Source organism: Agelaius tricolor, unplaced genomic scaffold, assembly GCF_023055355.1.
Source record: "Agelaius tricolor isolate 1412-34295 unplaced genomic scaffold, bAgeTri1.0.p SCAF_6, whole genome shotgun sequence".
NCBI classification, from domain to species: domain Eukaryota; kingdom Metazoa; phylum Chordata; class Aves; order Passeriformes; family Icteridae; genus Agelaius; species Agelaius tricolor.
Genome location: NW_027269266.1, coordinates 2,580,891 through 2,606,723, shown reverse-complemented (window position 1 = coordinate 2,606,723; position 25,833 = coordinate 2,580,891).

Below are 25,833 nucleotides of genomic sequence, written 5' to 3'. Positions count from 1 at the left end.
CTGTCTCTGTTGTGTGCTGTATCAGGAACAGCACAAACCAGTTGTCCTGGTTTGGAAAGACAGAAGTCTGCTAAGGAAGGCAGGAGCCTCCCCTGAAATGGAGAATGTAAACTCCCTCCCTCAGAATTGCCATAAATTTTAAATTAAGGGGTTCTCAGGAGAAAATATGGGAGCAGGGATAACAGTTCTTTAATAGGGAAGAAAATAAAAGGATAAAATAAACAATGCAGTAAACTAGAACACTGACAGAGTCAGAACCCAGCCTGACACCCTGTGGGTCAGGGTGTTGGCAGCAGTCCCATTGGAATTGTGGCTCAGCCCTCCTGCAGTGTCAGGGGTGGCTCTGCTGGAGCAGGGATCCTGTAGAAAGGTGCAGTCTCTTCCTCTGAAGATCCAGTGGAAGAGGCAACTGTTCCTCTGGGGAATCCAGTGGAGAAGCTGTGCTGGTGTTCCAGAATCTCAGATTGTATCCGGGTAGGAATTCTTTGCTCCTCCCTCTGTGTGGAGCATCTCCCAATGGGATGCTGGAGTTCTTATCAGTCATGCAGTGACAATCAATATATGTTATCAGCAGATGCCCCCCTGGAGGGAGCATTGGGTGTGGAAGAGATAAGGAAAACTGCCCACTTAACAGAAGACAACTGCCATACAGATGGCAAATGAAATGCAATTTGCTTGGCAATCCAGTGCTGAATTTTCCCTAATTGCATCCCCACATCCTCGTGTCATGGCCTGAGAGCTGAATCCTCCAGGGGATGGACCTTTGCACTCCCTGTAGATACTGCAAACCTGAGAGTGTCCCAGGAGCTCTGCAGCCCTGGCTTAAAACTCCCACAAAGTGCTAATTTTAGGGATGTGCCAAGGTTAGGGATGATGCTGTGAGTAGCAGTCATGGTTTGACACTGGCACAATGCCAGTGCCCCCATGAGAATACCCTCTCCCTGGTTTCTGCTGTGAGATGTGACCAGGAATAAGCAAAGCAGGCTTCCACTTAGAAATAAAGAAAACTGTATTAACTACACTACAACTATATATAAAAAGGAACACACACAGGAAAAATGAAAACCTTCCAAATACATTTCCCCCTCCCCCCACCAAATTTCCAATACATCCATCCCCCAAATCACCAACTCTTGGTCCATCACCACCTTTTATATAATCAATCCTCAGTTCATCAAGAGGAGAGGAGTCCTTCTTGTACCATGGGCTTCCCCTGGAAACACAGCTGAAGCCTCGTGTGTTTCCGTGTCACTCGTGGCACCGCCCAGAGTACATCTGCCATCGTGACCTCTTCCTTTCATGTCCAGTGCTCTCACCACTGAACACGGACCAGAGCTGCTTCTAGGGTTGTCTTTTAAGGATGCTTTGTCCTGCTCCAAAAAGAGCACAGTCTCACCTTTGGGACACCTGTCCCCCCCATATTTCACCCCCTGGGGCCGAGGGGCACCAACACTGCACCCTTTTGGCTCTGAGCCATTGCCTCCCCCTGGATGCAGTCTCTGTGTCACAGGAAACATGGTTCTGTCCATGGCTATAACAAGAAGAGTCCAGCTAAGGCCACTCCATCATCTCTTCCCACCTAAGATTCTTCTCTACTCTTCCGACATCTCTCACTTGCCCAGACCTTCACACTTGCACATTTCCTTCTTTCATTTCATCTCTATCTCTCTTCTAGGAAAGGTTAATGTTCTGCAAAGTTTTCATTGTCCAAAAAAGAGTTAAAAGCTCAGACTCCACCCACCCAAAACTCCCACAAGCAGCCGGACACCTTCTGGCTGCACCACCCCCCCTTCTCTTCCAGACAGGCTCTGCTGCCAGCACACGATATCAAATTTCAAGGTGGCACAGGCTCTCTCTCTCTTTCTCTCTCTCTCTCTCTCTCTCTCTTTATCTCTCTCTCTCTCTCTGTCTCCTGGAGGGGGCTGCCCGATGCCTCCTGGTGTTTCTCTCCCTTCCACCCTCAGGCCCAGGCCTACCTCTCCCGGCCGCATGGCTTCCCTGAGGTCTGACCTGCTTCCCTCACGGAAACCCAAGAGGGCTTCCCACGGGAGTGCTCTGCTTTTAACCCCTGTGTTCTCAGAGGCGTATCCATTGTCCCCAGTGGCCACACCAGGTGCCAATATTCAAATCTGAGCACCCATTGGTGCGACCACAGCATCCCAAAAAACTCACTTCCTCTCAAACCACGACAGTAGCAGTGGTCAGAGATGAGCAGGTTGAAAATGCTGAGCTACCCATAGTGTGGAATCTAGACCAGCACATGATATATGCAACCCTGATGCATCCAGGGGTTTTGCTTTCCTCCAGAGGTTGCATCATAAATGAGGTTGTTCCAGGGTGTGAGTTTTGCTCGAGCTGCAGCTCCCTTCAAGGACAACTGAGCGGTGCTCTGGGTTGCATGATGGAAGAGTTAATGGAGCTGCTCTGTAGAGGTGGTTCAAAAGAATCCTTTTTCTTGCCTCATTTGGGAAAATGAGCATTTTTTTCTACTTTAAATTTCCCATTAATTAAAAAAAAAAAATCTTATTTAATTTACAGGACAGTGTTCACAACTCTTCAGTGGGAGGGCAGAAAGTGCACAGATAAAATTGATAACAAATGGGCTGTGTTGCAAGTGTTACCACGCAGATTGTGATCCTGTGATCCTGTGATCCCTGCTCTCCATAGCTCTGCCAGCACATGGATGGATACCCACAGATCAACCTCAGGGGCTCACACCTTGGGCAAGGTGAGAGGGAGTTTTCACAGCTGGAACCAGGAGTGGGTGAGCAAGCAGAATGGCAGGAACACCATGATTTGGGAGAAGACAGCTCTCCCCAGCCTTTTAGACTGGGACATTTTCACTAGCATGGGCAGCCATTCCTTTTATTGACTGGGAAGCCAACGCTAAATCAGTCCTTGGGAGTCCCCCCTGCATTATTATAACACTGCAGGCTGCTGTTTGAAGCAGGAGATTGATGCAAAGGCTAAAATCAAAGGGTGGGAAAATGAAGAATAGTGGGAAATTGCCATTATTAAAAGACTTTTAAAATAAATAGGTGCTGAAACATGAAGTGAAACACTGTAAGGGAGGTGCCAGTGTCACCTTGGCAGAGCAGGCTGGGCAGGGAGAGTTCTGCCTGGGGCAAGTCAGGTACCAGCTGCAGAGACTCTCCTCACTCCTCCCAGCAGCAGGAACCACACAGGGCTGCTGCCTCCAGCCCTGGTGCCATAGTGCTGGGCACAGCATGGATGGAAAACAAATGGCAAGATCATTTATTCTGAAAAGACCTCCCAGTCTAAATGCCCGGAGACACAACAGGGAAGAAATTCCTTGGCTGAGCTGTAATCCTGTGCACAGGATCTGGCCACACAAATGCACTCCATGTGGCAGTGCTGCTTCTGAAAATGATGGATGTCACATCCTCTCCTTTGCAACACACCAGAAACAAAGCTCAGGTGGGTTTCTGAGCTGGGCAATCTGTGCCTGCTGCCCAGGCAGGAGCTGTACCTGAGCAGATGTGCTCCTGCCATCCCTCACTGTCAGACCACAGGGAGCAGAGCTGTGGCTGAAGTGCATTTCAAGAAGACTTTGCAGCTTGTCCCCAAGGCCCTCCCTCATGATTTTGTGGCTTTTCCAGGGTGGGACATCATTGTTCCTCCCAGAAAGGCGTTTCACATCTCTGAGCTCACAGATGTACCATATATTTGCTCGGTGAGCAAAGGCTTCATCTTCCCAAGGCCACGACTGTGTTGGACACAGGCAGCTGGCAGGGAGGGGCAGAGGGCTGTGTGAAATATGGCCATGGTGGGAAACAGTCTTCACCAGAGCAAACCCAGAGAGGCTTCTCAGGCACCCAGGCAGGGCTGGGCATTTTTAGAGCCTGGGGACCTCACACCAAGACCCTGCTCTGAGGCCACAGCTCCAACATCTTCCACAGGAGGAAAAACCTCTTGGGCTTTCACCATCTTGCCCTTAGTTCCTTTAAAAGTCTATGGAAAGGGGATTTCCAAAGAACTGATCATGTTCCTGTGTTATCACAGATTGTAGCCAGTGTGCAGCACTACTTTTTTTTTGACCTGTGCTGGAACTTGTAGTTATTTCCCTTGTATTTCTTCCAAATTTTCATTCTAAAATCCCTTCACTGAAAAGACTGGAATCTGTTAGTCAGGCAAGGTTATGTATATCCAGCAATCCTCTCCTTCATAAGCATCCTTGCCCTGGTGCAGCTGCTTGGACCATCACCAGGAATATGTCCCTGTCTATTTGGATCACGAGGGAACGTGATCTTTCATGTTGTAGGAGATTTACATGTGGCATTTTCTCTACAGCAACATAACAAAACCCCACCCAAAGTCTCAAAGCTTCCAGGAAGCTCAGATACAAATTTTACAGCTTGGGACCTATTTTTGTTTGGCTTTGTTTTTAAAAACCCTTTATTTTTCTCCCTTTGATGATTTTCCCTGCTGTTGAGGGCAGATGAAAAGCCATCAGAGACGGCACTTTGTGGCCTGGAATTGTTCTCCAGTGCCCTGGTCCAGCTCTGCACCCCATCCAGACCCCAGCTGTGTGCTGGGAGGAGGCAGGGAGTGCCATGTCCCCTTCCCCAGGCCACAGTGCTGAGGTGAAATGTGTCCTCACACCTGGATGATCAGGGGATCACAACTGCACTTAACCTGCACTCTGGATGCCACCACTTCAAATGGGAAAGCAGGAGGGAAATTATGGCATTTGCAGGAGGAAAGTATCCTTTACCCTGGCAGGGTAGCACAGGTCTGAGCTCATTTTCAAAATATGCAAGACAGAGAAAACCTTCAGGCCCAACCTGTGTCAACAGAGCTCTCCAGAGAGGAAAAGCCTCAGTGTGAGGGTGTTGTGACAGCACTTCACAGGAGTTAGGCCAGCAGTGTGTCCTAAAGCCATCCCACCTGCAGTTAGCCCTGGTTCAGCATCCCTGGGGCTGTGCAGGCTGGGCTGTAGGGGTGTGGGCAGCCAGCAGGACATGCACACCTGCCTCAAGATGCTTCCTCCCCATTGTGCACCTCCTGGCACAGGAACATTGTCATAGGGAGAGCAGCTAATTTGTCACAGATGAAAGACAACAGAGAGGTATCCTCTTCCATCTCCTCCTCCCTGGGGATCCTCAGAGACTGGGACTGTCTGCTGAGAAAAGGAGCTGCTCCCTCGCTGTCTGAATGAGAGCATCCCCAGGAGAAAAAGAGGTGGGGAGCCCAGATATCTGACACTTGGTGGGACCTGGCCATTCCCCTGTGGCCTAGACACCAAGAAGGCTCTTTGGGCCATGGAGCTGGTGTCCACAGGTGTCTATTCTCAAGTGACAGGGTCATAAAAATTATTCACAGGGATTTGTCAACGGTCTGTGAAATCTCAAACAAGCCCAAACCTTGGAGACCTGATGGCTTCATGCAATTTCCCTCCTTTCACAGAACCACTAGGATTAGCTCAACAGTCAGGCTGAACCAAATCAGAGCTCTGCCTGGGCTCTATGCAAGCACAACTGTAGAGCAAGTGTCATAAAGTGCCATAAATGCACCCATAAAGTAGAACCATCTATCTAAACCCATGCACACACACCCAGAAAAGATTTTTTTCCCCTGACATTGTATCTGCACATCATCAGCATTTGGCTTATGACATTATTTCTGTTATCAGAATCTCACTTGTAAAGTAATTTGTCTGACCATTGGGTTTCTGTGCAGAGTAAAAATGCAACCTGGGGAAATGAGAGGAAGGAGGCAAAATGTTTTCCAAGTGATCTCAGTGGCTGTTTTTTTTTTTTTTCCCAAACTCAGTAATGTGTACTGCTAGGGAGAAACCTTCAAGAGCACATGAAAACATTAATGAAGGCTGGAATGATGTCTAGTATCCAACCCAATAATTCTCCTCCCAGTAATTTCTTTAAGCCTCATACTTGGAGTTCAGTAGGTCATAAATTTTGCCTGCTCTGAAGTTAACTGGATCCACAAGATGCAAATGTATTACTCATACACTGGTTAATTTGTATGCTCATTGCTTTCCAACCTCTCCACAAATTGATTTTTAGATTCCTTATTTAAGCCAGGAAAATATTTCCTGCCTCATCCCTCGGAAGGTCACAGCACAAAGTGGTGCTGTGCTGGCTGCCACAGGGAAGCACAAAGTCAAGCAGAGGGCTGGAGAACAAGTTTCCCCACCTCAGGCTCTGGCAGAAGTCAGTCAAGATGCAAACTGCACCCGGCAGATGCCTGTTTGGAGTGGTGCTGGGGCAGGGAAGCAGAACTGCAGGGGTGGCTGGGCAGGAGGGAGGCAAGGCAGTGAAACAGCTGAGCAGCACAGGCCTGGCTGAGAGGGTGCAAGCTGGCAGCTCCAGGTGCCTCCTTCCCTCTCACTTCCATCTCTCTGGGTTCATCTGCCACCTTGAACCCCGCTGGTGCCTTCTGTCCTCTCTCTTAGGGGGACAGAATTGGTATATCTTAGGAATATACTGATTTTTTTAACCCATTTGAAGGGTGTTGTGCAGGCTGTCAATGTCCTTGCAGGCATCCTGCTGCCTCCATAAGTTGTCCAAAGTCCCCTTCTGCACATTTAGGAGGTGGCTTGAGATGCTGCCAGGCACTGGGGTGAGATGTCAGTGCTTCTCTCAGGCAGGGACTGGCACCCAGGACCACGGTGTGACCACGGGGTCAGCTCCAGGGCTGCCAGCTTCCAGTGCCTCTCCATGAAAAGCTGTCAGCACCTGGAAATGGGCAAGTCCAGCAACTTGGAAGCAAGGCTGGAACATGGCTCCATTCCAGCCTAACCTCCCTGGCTCCTACTGGTGCTTTGGGATGAATAACCTTCCCCTGGAAGCAGGAGATTGTAGCAAAAGGGCACAAAGGTGCAGAGTATTGTGGTGTTTGTGAGGGTCCCCAGGACAAAGTGAGAGATGAGAATCTGACTCCATGTTCTCAGAAGGCTGATTATTATATTATATTATATTATATTATATTATATTATATTATATTATATTATATTATATTATATTATATTATATTATATTATATTATATTATATTATATTATATCATAACATATTATATTATATTACATTACATTATATTATATCATATCATATTATATTATATCATTTCATATAATATCATATCATGCTATACTAAAACTATACTAAAGAAAGAGAAAGGATCCATCAGAAGGCTAGAAAAGAATGATAATGAAAGCTCATGACTGACTCCTCAGAGTCCAACACAGCTGATGGTGATTGGTCATTAATTAAAAACAATTCACATGGAACCAATCAAACATTCACCTGTGGGTAAACAATGTCCAAGCCACATTCCAAAGCAGCAAACAGAGGAGCAGCAATCAGATAATTCTTGTTTTCATTCCTCTCTGAGGTTTGTCAGCTTCCCAGGAGAAAATCCTGGGCAAAGAGGACTTTTCAGAAAGTATCATGGTGACAGAGTATCTTCAGATTTAATGGAGTGAGTCCTTAGCAGAGATTCACCTCTGATTTGCATCAGAAAGCTCTTCTGCCTGTCCCTGTGTGTTCCCATTAAAGAAGTTCCTCAAATACTTTAAGGAGTGAATTTCACCTTCTCACAGGCTCTCATTACATTCCTCCCTCACCCTCTCCGGGCTGTCACATCCGTGTCTTGGTCTCTGCTTTTGCTTTCTTTTTTCCATCTGATTACATTTTGACAGTGATTCTGCAGCCTTTATGTACTGGCTCCTGCTCTGTTTGTATTCCAGGAAACATTTACTGCCTGTCTGGCTTGCCAGCACTGGGATTGCTCACCCTCCCTTGGGAACAATGAGAAATGATGTGTCAGAACTCACCCGCTTCCCAGCACTCCCTGCTTACTACGAGGACCCCATGGGCAAGAGAACAAATAGATTACTACAATTTATATCTCTCTGGATAATGTCTTGCAGCTTATCTTCCCAACTGGGATATTGTTCACTCTGTTGGGCCCCTTTCAGCTAAGGAATTGTGTGGCAGTGGCATCCACAGTGGTGAAAAATTGCTGGCCCGACAGCAGCAGCATTATGGGAAAACCAAGATTTCCCCCATTTTTCTATCCTCAGAGATGCTTGTTATAATGTGGTGGAAATTAGGGCTTGGCAGGAAAAGGTTTCTGGGTCCCATTAAAACTTTTTATTATTTCCAAAGGTTCCCCATTCTTCAGTGAGACAAAGCCCAGAACTTCCACTCTTTAAGATGGAAATGAAATTATCCCAGCACGGTGACAGGTTGCTTCTGCCCCACTCTGGGATGCTGGGGCTCAAGTCCCTGTTGCTGATATCTCCAGGGCAAATGGTGAATGGACCAGGGTGGCTTTTGGTTGTCCTGAAGTGGCTCTGCCTCTTAAACTGCCTGCTGGAGGTGCTTCATTTTGCATTCAAATGTCCTTTTGAAACCATGACTTGATGCTGGGATTTCCACATCCCTTGGCACTGAAGTTTTGGAAAAATTATAACCTGCTCAGTGATATGCAGATCTAGCAAGGTCCTGCCTGTCCCTAAAATAATTTCCAAGATTGCATAAATTTGTAGTTGGGCTCAATGTTCTTAAAAGTCTTTTCCAACCTAAATGATTCTATGGATAAATGTTTCTAAATCTCATGAAAATCGGTTCATGACCATCATAATTTTCTACAGAAAATAGATTTTTCTGGAAAATTCCCAACCCACTCTAGCAACACTATAGCACAGAAGTACAGCATGTATTGAGTGATTAACAAAGTTCTCCTCCCCTTCATCTTTTACCTGCTGTCTTTATTTTCCAAAATCTTCCTAAAAACTAAATCAACAATCACTGTCAGGGTCCCCTTCACCTCTCAAAATACCTTCAAGGTCACCAAGCAACCATGTCATCATGTTCTGCCCTAGGCCACCATGGTGGTGGCCTCAGGTGATGTCACAAGCCAAGTGACCTCAGCTCTTTTCATCTCAGACCCCAGCTGGGTCTTTGGCTCTTGTTGCCTCCATGGTAAGTGGATTTGGGAGTTCTTTGACTGAGGACTTTTTAATTAAACTCTTTGTGCTCTGCCCTGCCAAGATGGGTAGTTTGAAGGAAATGGTGAGGAAGGAGGTGGCTCTTCATGCCTGCAGAAACCTATGCTCCTTGTTTAGCCTGCCAATTCCATCAAGAAATTCCACTGGGAGAGCTCAGACTCCCATTGTTACTCAGCTTGCCCTCAGTGAACACCAACACCCTCTGCACCTCCCAGCCAGCACAGCACAACCCATCCCTCCCCACACTCACCTGGAAAGGCCTGAGCATCCTTGTCTGAAGGCTCCTGATGCAGTCAGTTGGCTGGAAATCCTCATTTGGCATTCCCCTCCCTGCTCCCATGGGCAGCCTGCCAGGCCCAGAGCCCTGTGTGGTATTTTCAGGGTCCCCTGTGGCAGGAAGGAAATGATTAACCTGACTTTATGTTCTTAGAAAGTTAATTTATTATTATATTATATTATATTATATTATATTATATTATATTATGTTATATTATATTATATTTATTATAGAATGCTATATTAAAACTATTATAAAGACTAGAGAAAGTATACTTACAGAAAGTTTAACAAAATACTAATGAAAAACTCGTGGCTTCTTCCAGAGTCCCGACACAGCCTGACCGTGATTGGTCATTAAGTAAAAACAATTCACATGTTGGATAAACTATCTCTAAGCTACATTCCAGAGCAGCAAAACACAGGAGAAGCAATCAGATAATTATTGTTTTCATTTTTCTCTGGGGTTTCTCAGCCTCCCAGGAGAAGAAATCCTGGCAAAGGGATTTTTCAGAAGATATGACAGCGACAGCCCTGTGTGTCCCTGAAGGGCAGGACTGACATGAGGAACCCTCTCTCCCACAAGAGCCATCTCCCCTGGCAACCTCATTCACTCTGCCCAATCAATCCCAACCCCATTCCCAGCAAGGAGGCCTCATTAATCCTGGCAGGATGGAGAGGGAGGTTTGTGGTCCTGATGATTTTCTCATTGGAACAGGAGCGAGACCACCAAGCCTTGCCCAGTGACCACCCAGATGGAAATAACTGGAAAAAACCTTTGGCCAGTGTTGGCCTGGGCTGGGCTGGGTGTTGAACATGGTGCTCCTGAATAGAGGGGTCGAAGCTGTCTGGAAGTGAGGATGCAAGGAGACTGTGGGGAATTGTTTAGGAGAGCTCTGAGAAATATTGGTTGAGTGCTTCCATTTAATTATTCACTTTGCTTAATTTGCTCTTGGACAAGATGAATCGTTCATTGACTGTGCAGTCTGGAAGCAAGTCCTTCCTGACTAAACAGGCTCAGCATTAAATGGTAAAATAAATGAAGGCCAAGCAAAGAAAATTCCTCTTCTCTGATTGATCACGTAAGGGCAAGATTCTTTTAGGGAAGCCAGAGCTGACAGAAATATAAACACAAATTCTACCACTTGGCAGAAAAGCTTTCTCCAGTTTTTCCTTTAATAGATTTTTTTCCAGGTAATTTTGTTTTTTCAGAAAACACTGCACTGACAGTGTTGTCAATGTCACTGCAGATGATGTTACCTGGAGGTCTGGGTGGCTGAGTAGCACAGGCAGAGCCAATCTAAAAATGCTGGGATTTATTTTGGCTGGGGTATCAGGAGGCATGGTGGGAACCACCTTTACCTGCTTCAAAAACCTGGAAAGAAGAATTTTCAGACCGTCTTCAGAAACTCTTTCAGAATTTTCCTCCTGTCCTCATAGTCTTCATAATCTCTGCTTACAGAGAAGCAGCACCACTGTGGGGCACCTCACTGGCACTTCCACCTCAGGGGCCTGTCTGAGGACAGGAGGAATCACCTTCTGCTTCATCTCAATGACCTTGGCTGCAACCACACAGCTGCAAATTTCTGGTCCTGTCAGCCCTGTTTTGGGACTCCCCTCCCAGATCAGGCACTGGCCACCCACTGGCAGGACATGGGCAAGTTGGTTCCCCTTTCTGCTGTGTTCTATGGAGTTATGAAATATTTCAGGGCATTTGCTAAATAGCTGCAGGTATTTATGGGCTCTCCAGCCCAGCAGGATCCCCCTCTACATTTGGCTTCAAAGCAGTAATTCTATAAATAATGGACGGGTGGATTCACACAGGAGCAAAGCAGCAACATCTTCAGCCCTTGATTTTTAACCACTGACTACCAACAAAGACTTCTGGCAAACTGGAATTATTCATTTACTAACCTCAACCCTTGAACTAAATGACTGGCAATCATAACTCCAGTGTGAAATCATTCAACCCTCATTTTCAGGTTTTTAAAATAAACAGGACCAAGCTTCACACAATACAGATGTGAAAATTCTTCCAACACAAATGTCTGAGCCCAGCACATGCTACATTAATTTTATTTTCCTTCTTTCATCCTGATTAAACTGTCCACTAGTAATTCTTTGCCTCTGGCCAAATGCAAACACAACTCTGCCACTAATAGGAATTGAGTATGTCTGCATAAAAATACAATTAAAGTAACAGTACACTTCACATTTCATGCCACTCAAATTCTCAAGTAGGTCTGTTATTACAGGATTTCTCATGCATTGTTAGAATTTTTTTGCATTACATTCTAAGCAACCAATTTTCTTCTCCGGTCAATCAGCATTAAATATAATGTCATGCCTTATCTTGGCTAGAAATAATAACAATAAAAAAATCCCATCCCAGATGTTTAAGATGTTTTTTCCTCTTCTGAGAAGGGTTAAGAGATTTGAAAGATTTTCCCACCCAGCATTTCAAGAGACCCATGGATTTTTACATTTTCTGGCAAAACCCAGAATGACCCAGACAGTTACACACTAAGGGAGCTCTGATGAGGGGAGTGAAGGCTGATTTTCAAATCACTGCTCTGAGCAAGACAGAGAGGAGGTTTGATCCCAGCATCTGTGACTGGAGAGGAGACTGCTTTCAGCACTGACCCAGTTATCACACCACAAGAAGGGAAAGGGATGAGCCTTTTCCTCCAGATTTAATTCCAACTCTGTTCCCAAAGCCAGTTGGACTTGGGAGCCAAAGCTTTGGCTTTGAAAATGATCATTTCCTAATGAAAAAAGGGCTGTTCAGAAAACTCCTAGCCAGCAGTACTGGCATCTGAACTGGGCCTGGTAACACCAGCACAGCCAACCCAAGGGTCAGGCCTGTCCTTCAAAGAAAACTTCTCCATCCACCAGGGAGGAGAGTTCAGCCTTCAGAGCTATTCTTCCTGAGCCAGTCACTCCAACTCAGCATTCCCTGGTGCCTTTCCATCACAAAACCATTTGCACCCTACTAAAGTGCTGCCACTTGGGCTGGGGACAGCCCTGCACTCACACTTTGCAGCAGGGACAGGTTGATGTATTGCGGATAGTGCAGAAAAAGCTGCATTTATTAAGGTTTGGGAAGGTCTTTCTTGTAAGAGCATTTCAGATATGACATTGAACAGCTGTGAAGGAAGAGAAAGAGCTGGAAAACCAAGAAAAGGCTGGTTAAATGAGCTGAGTTGTAAGAAATCTTTGGCTCATGTGCATGAGGTTAAAGGCCACAACCTCTGCAATGTTTATGTCAGCCCGGTGTTGTTGAAACACTTGTGGAAAATTGTAGGTTTACCTGTACTGGGTGCATTGAAAAAAAAGCCTTAATGCAGCAACTCATCTCACAGCTCCCTCTAAACAACCTCTGAACCTCATTCTATAGCCAATTAATTCAATTGCTTCTTTTATATCTGCTGGAACCAAACTTGAGCAAAAAAAGCTCAGCCACCCTTTTTATCGCCTGCCAGCGCACAGCAGTCATCAGAGAAGGTTCCAGTAGGTCATAATTCAGTCAATATTTTACTTTACAAAACACATGAAAACCCTTTGACATCAAAAGCAGTAGATTTACAGATGCTGGGCATTTACAGATATGGCTGTTCTGCCAAACTATGAGCATGATCACTAGTTCAGATTAAACGTCTGGTTTTGCCTCAGAGTGGAAATTGGCACTCGTCCATCGGTTCCCCAAATTCAATTCAACAGCTCCTACAGATTGCAACCACATTTCCTCTCTGGCTGGCCTGTACCAGGGTTAGGGGTACAGATACAGGGGTCAGATTCCTGCCAGCCCTCAGCATCACCCAGAGCTGTGTCTGGTCCTGAGCTGCTTCACAAATGCATTTGTCTGTAAGTTCACATGTCATGGAGTAATCCAGCAGGATGCCTTAACTGGAAGCAGATATACAATTATCTGTCCTCATGTCCCCAAGGACAGACCCCCTGTCCCAGACTGCAAGACAATGTGTATTCTATCACCATCTGTCAGAGCTGGGGCAGTTATCCTCTGTTCATTGGGCAGGTTTTTTCTTTATCTCTCCCACAGCCAATCCTCCCTCCAGGAGATCTCTGCTGTCCATGGCCACTGAGTGTCCCTGCAGGGCTGATCCAATCCCATCATCCCATGGGGAGATGCTCCGCCCAGGGGAGGAGCCAAGCATTCCTACGCAGATACAATCTGAGATTTTGGGACAGCAGAGCAACTTCTCCACTGGATTCCCCAGAGGAACAGCAGCTCCTCTCCCACTGGATCTTCAGAGGAAGAGACTGCACCCTTTTCTACAGGACCCCCTGCTCCAACAGAACCACCCCTGACACTGCAGGAGGGCTGCAGCCACAATTCCAATGGGATTGATACCAACACCCTGACCCACAGGGTGTCAGGTTGGGTTCTGACTCTGTCAGTGTTGTTTTGGTTTACTGTGTTCTTTATTTTATCCTTTTATTTTCTTCCCTAATAACAAACTGTTAATCCTGCTCCTATATTTTTGCCTGAGAGCCCCCTAATTGAAAATTTATAACAATTTGGAGGGAGGGGGTTTGCAGTTTCCATTTCAGGGGAGGCTCCTGCCTTCCTTAGCAGACTCCTGTCTTTCCAAACTGAGACTCCCCTGCCAGTGTCTGGTGGTGGTGGGGAAGGCTCAAGGGATCAGGACAATTGAGAAATATTTCTCAGCACATCAGGAGCTTTTTCTCAGTGCATTTTTCAGAATGACAGTGAATAGGGTGGGGAGGGATATGGATGGCCCATCTAGCACAGCCCTTTACTTATTGCATTTCCATTAAGGCGTGCAATCAAAGAGTTTTAATTTTATGGTGTCTGCATTGGGGACAAAAAAGCTTTTCATTTCCCCTTCTCCATTGATATTTTGTCTGTGAACCAAGCATTAACAAGTAGGTTTTGCTGAAGATGCATCCACCAGTAAATTGCTCTGCTACAATGTGGGACTAGAGAGGATGGATTTCAATTTGCAGGACTCCTGGCTTCTGTTTCAAAATCTGCATTAACTCCTGAGTTGACCCTTGGCCTATCATGAGCTGAAATCTTCTTATCTTATTGAAGTGGCAAGGAAGAGAGTGCCAGTCTCATTAGACCCTTTCTGAAGTCATTTACTTTGGGTTCTGCCTGCAATATTTCTCTTAAATCTCTATTTTCATTACATTAAATTTGTCTTGAGAGGGAAGAGCTCCTTTAATTCCTCACTTGGCCCAGTGCCACTGGGCTTCCTTCCCTCAAGAAGGACAGGGGATATTCCAGGTCTTTGTCCTGCTCTTCAGCAGTCTCACCTGCCAGCTTTGTCTGGGGAATGATCTCAGAATATGCAGCTCTGTCAGTGGCAGCCCAGCATCACTCTTTGCCCACCCAGGTTTTTAATGATGCTTCTTTGAGCCTGACTTCTTTTCTGCATGGAAGCAGGATCCACCTTTTAGTGGTGGATTGGTACCACTACACCCCAAAATACCCTTTTGGGTGCCTGCCCCTGGCACCAATGAAGAAAGGCAGGATGCTTCTCCTCCAAACACTCAAAAGGAACAGAAAATCTTGCTCCACCAACCCCTGCAAAGCTAAAAGTCTCATGTTTCACCTGCAGGTGCTACCCCAACCAAATCCCCTCTGCCACCACTTTTATGAGAGCTGAGATGCTGTTCTCCAGAGATGCTGCTGGTGAGTGTTGGGAAGGATGAAAGTTTGACAAGAAAGTCTCACAGATATGTATGATTGGCAGAAAGATTTTTGAATGTACAACATGAAGAAGGGATAGAGATGGAAGCAAGTTTTGATATAGAAGAATAATAGATATGTAAATTGAGCTGAGCCAGTCTTAGTGGATAATTAAGAAGGCAAAGGGTGTGTTAGTTAGAAGGGGTTTTTATGGCTTAGAGAAAAGGATAAACCCACCTCAAACAAGAAGATGTTTTTACCAAGTAGAAAGACAGCACAGGCAAACAAGCCTGCCAATGTTGCAAGTAGAAAAAAGGTCTCAGAATTTTCCACTGCAAGAAAACTGAAAAACAACTTCTAGCTTAAACTGTAATGTACTAACTTTTAGTGATTGGAGACTAATAACATTAATATAGTAATTATAGTAGTTATGATTGTTGCCCTCTTTTTTCAAGTTTTTCTAAGCCTTCTGATGTTTATATTCTTATAACAAACTTTCTCACGCACTTTATGTAAATAACTTACTGTTTTACATTCTTTTATAGGAGAGAAAAAATTTGATGGACTGTTAATTTGTCCAGTGTCATTGCAGAGGTGGCACTGTCACCCTCCAACCCACTGCCACTTTTAGAAATCTATAAATGTTAAAGTCAGAAATGAAACGCCCTCTTTTTTACCTTAGAGAGTTGTGTGTCCGTGTTCTTTTTTGTCATGTCCTATAGCGACATATGATAGGCAATAGATAATAGTTAAGGTAGGGATTGGTTCTTCTGTATTAAGATGCTCAGCAAAGGAAAGTATAGAATGCATTGTAACCAAAATTAAAGGGTCTCCAGGCTTGTCTGCAGCTGGAGCTGACAGCTGTGGGCACAGGCTCTGTCGCCCATGCCCCTGGGCTGCTGTCACATCTGGGATGCAATAAACTGCATTTGTAAGAGCTGCCTGAGGTCCTGCATCCCTCATTACAGCTCTTACAGGTGAGGTGTAGATCTGCTCTCCCTGGTGTTCAGTGGCTCACAAGGGCTTGTGCAATGCTGCTACAGGATTTATTCCACACCAGGTTTGCTCTCAAAGTCCTTCAGCCTCACCAAGCAGGTGACTTCAAGCCTTCATGCCTCTCCTAAACTTCATGCATGCATTTCCTAGGATGTTATTCCTAAACACCCTCTGTCTTTATTGTTGCCCAGGACCCACCCAACCCACCAGAAGAGCCCCTACACCCCTTGAGAACCTAGGAACAGGAGAAGGAGCCAATGGGGTCTAACAGCTTTTTGAGGGAAGCTTCTTGTGTCTCCCTAGACCAGGGAATGCCCCCCCAGGGTCTCCACAATTCCCCATTTTTTATATTATTAAGAAAGCTTCTCTGAAGGATCAACTGAATCAACACAAAATTACAAAAAAATCAAAAGCACTCATAAGACAATTTTTCAAAATGGAAACAATTCTGAGTTCCCAATGTCCCAACAGATTTCTTGGAGTGTCTTAGAGCTGGCAGGAGGGATGCAGGGTGTTCTTATCACAGTTTATCAGGAAACTGAGTCAGGAGAAGGTTCCTTCAGCAGGGATTGGTTCTCTGCCACCTGAGGCAGTGTTGCTGGCTGTTAATTGGCTCTGTACAAGGTAGTGTAGGTAGTGGTGTGTCTGCTGGAACCTCCAAATAGAAATCATTAACTTCAAGAAAAAGATGGTTACTTTAGGGAAACTTTCCTTTCATTCCCAACCCACCAGAAGAGCCCCTCCACCCCTTGAGAACCTCCCAGTCGTTTAACAATCAGCTCAAAGCAGGAGGCACCGCCAAAAGCCCAGCAATGGGAGCACGGTGCCGGCATGTTGGGACCCAGGACATTCCTCTGGCTGCCCTGGGTGATTCAAGCCCCTGGCAGGGGGCTCAGAGACCTTGGCACAGAGTCAAAAACACCTTTGATTTTAGCCCATGGAAATAATTACCAACTTTGTCTGAAGATGTACAAGCCACAGGAGTTTGAGTAGAATGATAGTTTATTTGTCACGGGGTGAAAAAAATAGAATTTTGGGGTTTTAGAATGGGGGTTCAAGAGGCAAGGTGGAGGAATCTTGGGCATGTCCTGTCCTTCTTCTTCTTGTCCTCCATCTTATGCTGTGATGGTGACACTTTTCAATTGGTTTAGAGTAGAGACAGACTGTCTAACATAGGTGATAGGTATTGGAAAATTATTGTAAAATAAGTACACGTAGTTCTTAGTATAAAAAGCCAACACCCCCAAGGGTGGGCAGTGTGCCTCAACCCAACCTGCTGGACAGATCTCAGCAGGTCAGAGAAAGAATGTCATAGATAACAGAAAATAAACAACCTTGAAAAGCAGAACTGAGGAATCTCAACTTCTTCTTCGGTCGCAGGGCTGGGAAAGAAAAAGACTTTCTAACACCTCAGGGATCGTCTCAACCACAGAAAACTGAGACTGGCAGAGCAGATGTGCCGGGAGGCGGCAGGGCAGGGGGCCCTGGCAGAGGAGGGGATGGCAGCTGGAACACAGACGGCCTCTCCACAGCCTCTGCCAGGGACGGGGCAGCCCCTTCCAGGCTGTGGGTGCTGCCGCTGCACGCTCACATCCTCGTTAATAACACCCAGTGCAGGTGATGGATGGGCAGCACTCAGGGATGAACCACAGCCAGCTGCCTGCAGCTGCCCTGAAAAAACAATATTTAGCCAAAAGCCCAGTGGGTTTTTTCCCCATCCTGCCAGGTTTGGAAGTACAAGGGACATCTTCGATTCCCTCACTGAGATGAAGTTATTTGTGCTTCCCGTGGGGTGATGTGCTCTGGATGGCAGAGAGGGATGCAGCTGGATCTCTTTGTGCCAGAAAACAAGGAATAGCTTCTCCTGAGTGGATGTGCTGCTGTTACCTGTCCGAGCCCAGGACATTCCTCTGGCTGCCCTGGATGGCTCGAGACCCTGGCAAGGGGCTCAGAGACCTTGGCACAGAGTCACAAACACCTGTGCCTTTGATTTTAACCCTTGGAAACAATTACCAACTTTGTGTGAAGATTTACAAGCCACAAGGGTTTGAGTAGAATGATAGTGTATTTATCACAGGGTGAAAAGGTAGAATTTTGGGGATTTAGAATGGGGGTTCAAGAGGCAAGATGGAGGAATCTGGGCATGTCCTGTCCTCCTTCTCCTTCTTGTCCTCCATCTTCTGCTGTGATGGTGACACTTCTGGATTGGTTTAGGATAGTGACAGACTGTCTAACATAGGTGATAGGTATTGGAAAATTATTGTAAATAAAGTACATGTAGGTTTTAGTATAAAAAGCCAACACCACCCCAAGGGTGGTCAGAGGGCCTCAACCTGATCTGCCAGACAGATCTCAGCAGGTTGGAGAAAAGAATGTAATAGATAAGAGAAAATAAACAGCCTTGAAAACCAGAGCTGAGGAATCTCGACTTCTTCGAGCGCAGGGCTGAGAAAAAAGACTCTTTAATACCTGGGGAGCCATTTCAGCCGCACAAAACCCAAGAGTTACCGAGGTGTTTTGCCTCTCAGCACACAAAAACACTGCTTAACTGGGAAAATAACCCCCAAATTTAAATATTGCCATTTCAAGATGTTTGCACCTCTGATTTTTGAGCTTTAGCTGGGTGGGTGAAGACCAGAAAATAAAAGCAAACCAAGCAACTAAAACCATACAGACACACAAACTGGAAGATGCAGGCATGAAAATTATAGAAAATGAAATCTATAAAGGCCTCCTTGGTCTCAACCAAGTGTGCTGTACCATGGGTGAGCATCATCCTCCAATGTGTCTTCTAAACAGGGATGTTTTTAAAGTTCACAGTTTCACACAGGAACTGGATGTGATGCCAATATCATGTCAAATTGAAAAGATTCATTGAAACAGCTTTAAAAGTTTATTTGCTTCTCTGAAACAACTCTGAGGATATGCAGAGTTATTTCTGATGTGAGAGTATCATGGATTCAAGTAAATATAGTTCTGCTATCAATAAATCAAGAAATTAAAAAAAAAATAAACACCACAAGTGCATCAAAGCTCCCCTAAAATAAGATATTTTAGAGGAAATGGGCTACATCTTCCAGTGGTGTAAATGAGTGTCTGCCCACTGAAGCAAACCAGCCTGTGCTGATTCACCTTAGCCAAGCACCTGGCTTCAATTTCAATATATTTTATATATGAGAGTGGCAGACACTGAAAATAGCTGTCTGTCTTTAACAAGGGGCTGTCATTGACCTGAGCAGGTGGGAATTAGCCAAACGGTGCTGCAGAGCTCCTGCCAGAGACAGGCACAGTCACACACAGTTCCTGGCATCAGCTGGGGTGTTTTGTCATGCTGGGGCTTGGGTGGGAGCCCTGGGAGGTTTATAAAAGCAAATGGATGTGAGTGGCATTGGGAATGCCATGATATAAATCACCTTCCTAGCTGATTTAATTGCTGCTGAGTGTCTACTTTCTCTCTATATGCCCCCAGCCCCTCACCAAGGGGCTATGACAACCTTAGCACCTCCTCTGTGGGGTAAGAAATGATGGAGATAAGGACATGAATTATGAATTCCAGAGCTGGAAACAACTCCCTCATGTCAGGGTAATTGTAGGACCCTTTGGGGAAGGACACAGTCTGTCCACTCTGAAGTTTGGGAAACTGAGGCAGGGATGTTATATCTTGCAGGTTCATCCACCAGAAACTATTCCTTTCAATTCCCTTTTCTGCCAAGAAAAGTTATTTCTTTTCATGTCATCCCTGCCAGACCTTGAGGGAGAGGCCAAGGGGTCATGATCACGTGGGGTTTGATTTCAGGGGAACATAGGATAAAAACCCAAGATTTGTATTTGATTCCTTCATTTGCGACTGATTTTCAAACCTTTGGAGTTGTATTTTCAGGCTTCTCCCACAGAGAGCAAAGCTGTGAGTTTTCTTAAAATATATATTGCACAAAGCAAGGAAACAGATAGTCCTCGAAAATCTCAAGGCTCCAGGAGGTGGGGATTGAAAAAAGAGAGGAACATTCCTTTCCTACTGCTCTCTGAAAGCTCACAATGTAACCTCACATCCACCAAAACAAGCAGCCCTGCAGCACACACTCCCACCACTCCATCTGAGGGATGGGGATGATGCTGGGGGCTCAGTGCTCTCCCTAAACCCAGCTGGCAGCTTTGGGACACTCACTTTGTGCAGGCAGATCCTCCCAAGGGTGACAGCTTTAGTGACAGCCTGCACTGGGTCAATCCCTTTCTTCTTTCCTCTTGCACCTGTGTGGGATCACACACCCACACCCACCTCTCCAGTGCAGCATTGTGCAGAGAGTGAGCTAAAATCAGCTACAATTAGCTGGGTGGATTTCAAGGCACACAGCTTCCCTCTGCTTTCGAGTGCTCGGCTCCCTGCTAAATTTAAATCAAAGGCAAGTGGTAAACAAAGGTTTGGTGTGCTCTGCTCTGACAGAAATAGGCACTGCAGCTATTTTTATCCTGCAGACTACACACAATGTGTGTCCAAGTTACAAGCAGCAGCAATAAAAATATCCCAAAGACAGACGAGATGCCACTGTGAGCAGTGAAACCACTCTGCTCTCTGAATACCAGCGAGGCAGCCTTATCTAGACCCTAATTTCCCCCTTGGAGGCTCATCACACAAAAGCCTCACAGGAAGGAGATGAGGTTGCATGTCACGCTTTGCGTGTTTGGGGTGGTTTTTTTCCCCCCTCAGGTTTTGTATTTTAGCTTAAACTGAATGGTGCACTGGAAATATCAGAGCATCTTGATCACAGGCTGGATGCACAAGGACTATTTCAGCTCTGTCCAGTGCTGGCACACATGAGATGCTCATGAAGAAAGAGGTTTTACCTTTCAGGTGACTTTCAGGAGAGGCTCTGAGGCTCAGCTGCTCCAACGCAAAGGCAGGCAGGGTGTTCATAGCACTCTTAGGGTTGATAACATTTATTCTGCTAACCCTGGAGTGGCCTGTAGGAGCCAAAATGAGGGATGTGGGACTCCAGGCAGCTCTTCCAAATGCAGTTTATTGCATCCCAGGTGTTACAGCAGCCCAGGGTGTGGGTGACAGAGCCTGTGCCCACAGCTGCCAGCTCCAGCTGCAGGCAGCCCTGCAGACCCTTTGGTTTTGGTTACAATGCATTCTACACTTTCCTTTGCTGAGCATCTTCATACAGAAGAACCAATCTATACCTTAACTATTATCTATAGCTTATCATAACTACTATAATTACTATATTCGTGTTAATATTCTCCAATCACTAAAAGTTAGTACATTACAGTTTAAGCTAGAAGTTGTTTTTCAGTTTTCTTGCAGTGGAAAATTCTGAGACCTTTTTTCTACTTGCCACATTTGCTGACTTGTTTGCCTGTGCTGTCTTTCTGCTTGGTAAAAACATCTTCTTGTTTGGGGTGGGTTTATCCTTTGCTCTAAGCCATAAAAACCCCTTCTAACTAACACACCCTTTGCCTTCTTGGTTATCCACTAAGACTGGCTCAGCAATTCTTTTCTTCTATATCAAAACTTGCTTCCATCTCTTTTCCTTCATCAGACTCTACAGTCAAGAATCTTTCTGCCAAGCACACAAATCTGTGAGACTTTCTTGTCAAACTTTCATCCTTCCCAACAGCTGCCCTTGTGGGACATCACAGGCAGTGCTGAGCAGGACAGAGTGCACTTACCTGGTGAGTCACACACAGTCACCAGGACACCTGTGACAGGAATGAACACTGGATTCAGACCCTCTGGAAGAGGGTACAGAGCATTGATCAACTGGCCAGGACTTCCCATCCTCAGCCTGCCCTCCTGCCTCTGTCCCCACAAGGTTTTAATGTCATGTCTAGGTCAGGCACATCCCTGGCCTTCAGCAGGGCTCTGTGGAGCATTGCAAAGGGCTCAGACCAGACAGTGCTGTGTACAGATTCTTAATTTTCTTCCTAGTAGCTGGTATAGGGCTGTGGTTTTGATTTAGGATGAGAATGACTTTGATAACACACTGATGTTTTGGTTGTTGCTAAGCTGTGCTCACCCTAAATCACAGACTGCCCAGTGGCTCATCCTCTGCCAGTGAGGAGGTGCACAAAAAGCTGGGAGGGAGCATGGCCAGAACACTGACCTGAATTCCTGAATGGACCAGAGGGACATTCCATGCCACAGAACATCCTGCTCAGTGCATAAACTGGGGGCAGCTGGCTGGGGGACCCTGATTGCTGCTCAGGGTCAGGCTGGCACCAGGCACTGGGTGGTGGGAATTTTGTGTTGTGCATGATTTGTCTTTCTTGGGTTTTATTTCTCTCTCTCTTTTTGTTGTCTGCCTTTTCACTATGATTATAATTATTATATTTTATTGTTGTCACGTTTTATTTTGTTTCAATTATTAACCAGTCTTATACCAACACATGGATTTCACCTGGTTTTGCTGCAATTCTTCTCCCCCCACCAGCAGTGGGGAATGTGAGCAAGCAGCTGTGGGGTATTAAGCTGCCAGCTGGAACCAAATCTCAGCACCCCCTTGATTTGGACCTGCCTCAGGAGCCAGTGCTCAGGCAGCTGTGCCCAGGCAGCAAGCACACAACAGAGCAGAGATGGCTTCTCCCTTTCTCAGCCCTTTCTTCCCACTCTGGAGACCAGCCCTGTGCCTGCCAGGGGGGAGAGCAGGCAGTGATGGAGTGGTTGCCACATCTGGCAGCAGCTGGGAGGGCAGTGCCCCACAGCTGGCACACTGGGCACAGCTCAGAGCTTGGGAAAGGAGAGACCTGGGCCACCCACCAGCCCTGGCTTCTCCCTTGGCTCTCATTTATCACCAGTACAGGCACAGCAGGGCCCTTTTATTTTATGCAGCAAATCATTAAGAAGAAAGGAGGGAGAAAAAAAAAAACCCTTTTAGTAACAACTGTAAAAAAAAAAAAAAAAAAAAGGGAGCAGGGGGGAGGCAAGCATGCAACCACAGACAGATAAATGGAGTCTGGCTACAGAAGGCTGGAAGTTCAGCTGGGAAAGGGGACCATAAGGAGGGTGAGGCTTAACAAAAACCCCCTGGTGCAGGGCTGGTCTGGAGCCAGCAAAGAGACCCAGCCTCAGTGATCACAGACACAGGTGAGCCTTTCAATTAAGTTTGTGTGACCCTTCAAAGGAGACCTGAGCTCATCAAGAGCTGCAGAAGGCACACAGGGAGGATGCAGAGTGACCCTCTGAGGATGGCTGGGCCAGCATCACTGTGAGGCATTTGGAGTGGCTTGGCTTGCTGCACCAGGCTTAAGGTAGGGCTCTGGGAACTTGTGTGAGTTTGTGGGGTACCAAAGAAATATATCCAGCAGCAGAAGATTCTCAGCCATCTGCAGCTCAGAGCTACCTCTCTTGTTCACCCTCCCAAAGATTTAGCAAAGTCAATGCCCTGAGAAGGGTTTGCTGGGTTGGCTTTTACAACATCCACCTCCTTGGGACTGAAGGTTGGGGTAGGCAACTGCCAGAATCTGTCATTACCCTCTTCCCTGCTCCTTGCCAGCTTTATTTAATACAATTTTTTATTCCTCAGTGTAAAAGCTTGCCTAACTAGTCATTAACCTCAGTCACAGGACACAACCATTAAACATTATTGTGGCTGTAACATGGTACATTACTTGCAAGCATTTCCTCCAGCAAGGGAGAAAAAAGAGACCTGCAGTAAGGTCAGGATTCTCCTGCACAGGTATTAAATCAGCATCTGGCACCACAGACCTGTTGCAAGGAGTGTGTTTGAATGGAAAGGACATTTTATGGGAAGAGTGCATCTTTCTTAATTAAACACACAAGTGAGGAAACCCATCTTCAGTTTCATCTCAGAGAACAGCCCAGGCATCCAGAACACATACTCAGCTCTCCCCCTGACACCACAGCCCACTGCCATGTGGGTGATATGTCCTTGTGGAGACACTGTCCCTAACCTGCTCAAAACCTTCTCTGTACCCACAGCCTTTCCTGGCCTCTGGAAATAGCAGCTTCTACAGGAATCAGTTTTGTCAATGGGACATAGAGGGGTCCTCTGTGCCACACACTGAGGGACAAAAAACTGCTTTGGAGCTTACAGTAGACACAGCTTTTGCTGCCCAGCAGCACTGCAAAGCCTCTAGGCTGGATCTCAGTCCTGAAACACAAAGAGAGGGAGGGGTGGTCACCACAACCATTCCTTCATGCCTTGTGCCAGCTGATGCAGCAATCAGCTCTCTGGGAACGTCCTACATTATCCAGGGAGCCTTCCTGAGAGGAAGACAAACCTCCTGTGGCTCTGTGCAGGAGGGAGCACAGCACGTGACCTCCTGAAGTGAGACCTCTGTGGATGCAGCCCCGGGCTGACGGGGAGCGCTTGCGATGGGTCCTGCCCGTTCCCATCCGTCAGAGCACCCAACGAGACATGACTGATGTGAGTGGAGCTGACAGAGGCTGAAGACCACTTCCCCATCTGGGGATGTGCCACCAGGCTAGGGGGGAAAGGCTGCCTTTTCCCACGTGGGGGCTGTTCCATCCAGCAGCTCCCTCTTGGCAGCACAGGGATCCTGCAGCTGCAGCACCTGCCTCACAGGCTTGGTACGAGCTCATCCAAGAGCACATCCTAAATTGGAAGTGGCATGACATGAATGGTCCCCTCCTCCAAAGCAGGCTGGGGATCCCCTGGTGCTCCTTGTCACACATGGATGCCCACCAGGGAACACAGCCTGTGACTGACAGGGTTTAATGAAGACCTTTGATGTTCGAGGGAAGCGATGGCTGCTCGGCAAGGTTGGCTGAGCCAGAAGAAAGGGGCAGGCCAAGGCTGGCCAAGCTGAGCCTGCTGTGCTGGCAGGGCCCATCTGGAGCACTTAAGGGCTGTCTGGTCAGAGCCAGGCAGGTTGGAGGTGGGCAGTTTTGGGGGGTGGTTTCACACTGAACACTGGCTGCCTCCCCGAGTCACTGTCCCCGTCACTCACCACTGCCTGCAGGTCAAAGCCTGGAGTCCTCTCTCCTTCCTTGCACCCCAAGGCTGAACTCAAACCTGCTTTACAGACAGAAAAATGGAAATGTCAGTGTCTAACCAGGGAAGTTGTTAACAAATAAATCTCATCAAGAAAGACCTGTATTGGGAAGGATGAAAGTTTGACAAGAAAGTCTCACAGATATGTGTGCTTGGCAGAAAGATTTTTAAATGTAGAGTCTGATGAAGGAATAGAGATGGAAGCAGGTTTTGATATAGAAGAAAAGAATTGCTGAGCCAGTCTCACTGGCTAACCAAGGAGGCAAAGGGTGTGTTAGTTAGAAGGGGTTTTTATGGCTTAGAGCAAAGGATAAACCCACCTCAAACAAGAAGATGTTTTTACCAAGCACAAAGAGAGCACAGGCAAACAAGTCAGCAAATGTGGCAAGTAGAAAAAAGGTCTCCGAATTTTCCACTGCAAGAAAACTGAAAAACAATTTCTAGCTTAAACTGTACTGTACTAACTTTTAGTGATTGGAGAATAGTAACATGAATATGGTAATTATAGTAGTTATGACAGGCTATAGATAATAATTAAGGTATAGATTGGTTCTACTGTATTAAGATGCTCAGCAAAGGAAAGTGTAGAATGCATTGTAACCAAAACCAAAGGGTCTGCAGGGCTGCCTGCAGCTGGAGCTGACAGCTGTGGGCACAGGCTCTGTCACCCACCACCCTGGGTGTAACCTCTTAGATAGAATAAACTGCATTTTGGAAGAGCTGCCTGGAGTCCCATATCCCTCATTTCAACTCTTACAGACCTGGGAATTCCAGTAAATGACCCCATAGTTTCAGCCTCTCACTGGGGTCATTGGCATGGTGAGGGAAGCACTCATCTTTCTGCAATCCCAAAATATGACTCTGTCCAGTGAAATGAAACAGCATCACCCATCCCTGTGGCTGAGCACCCTCCAT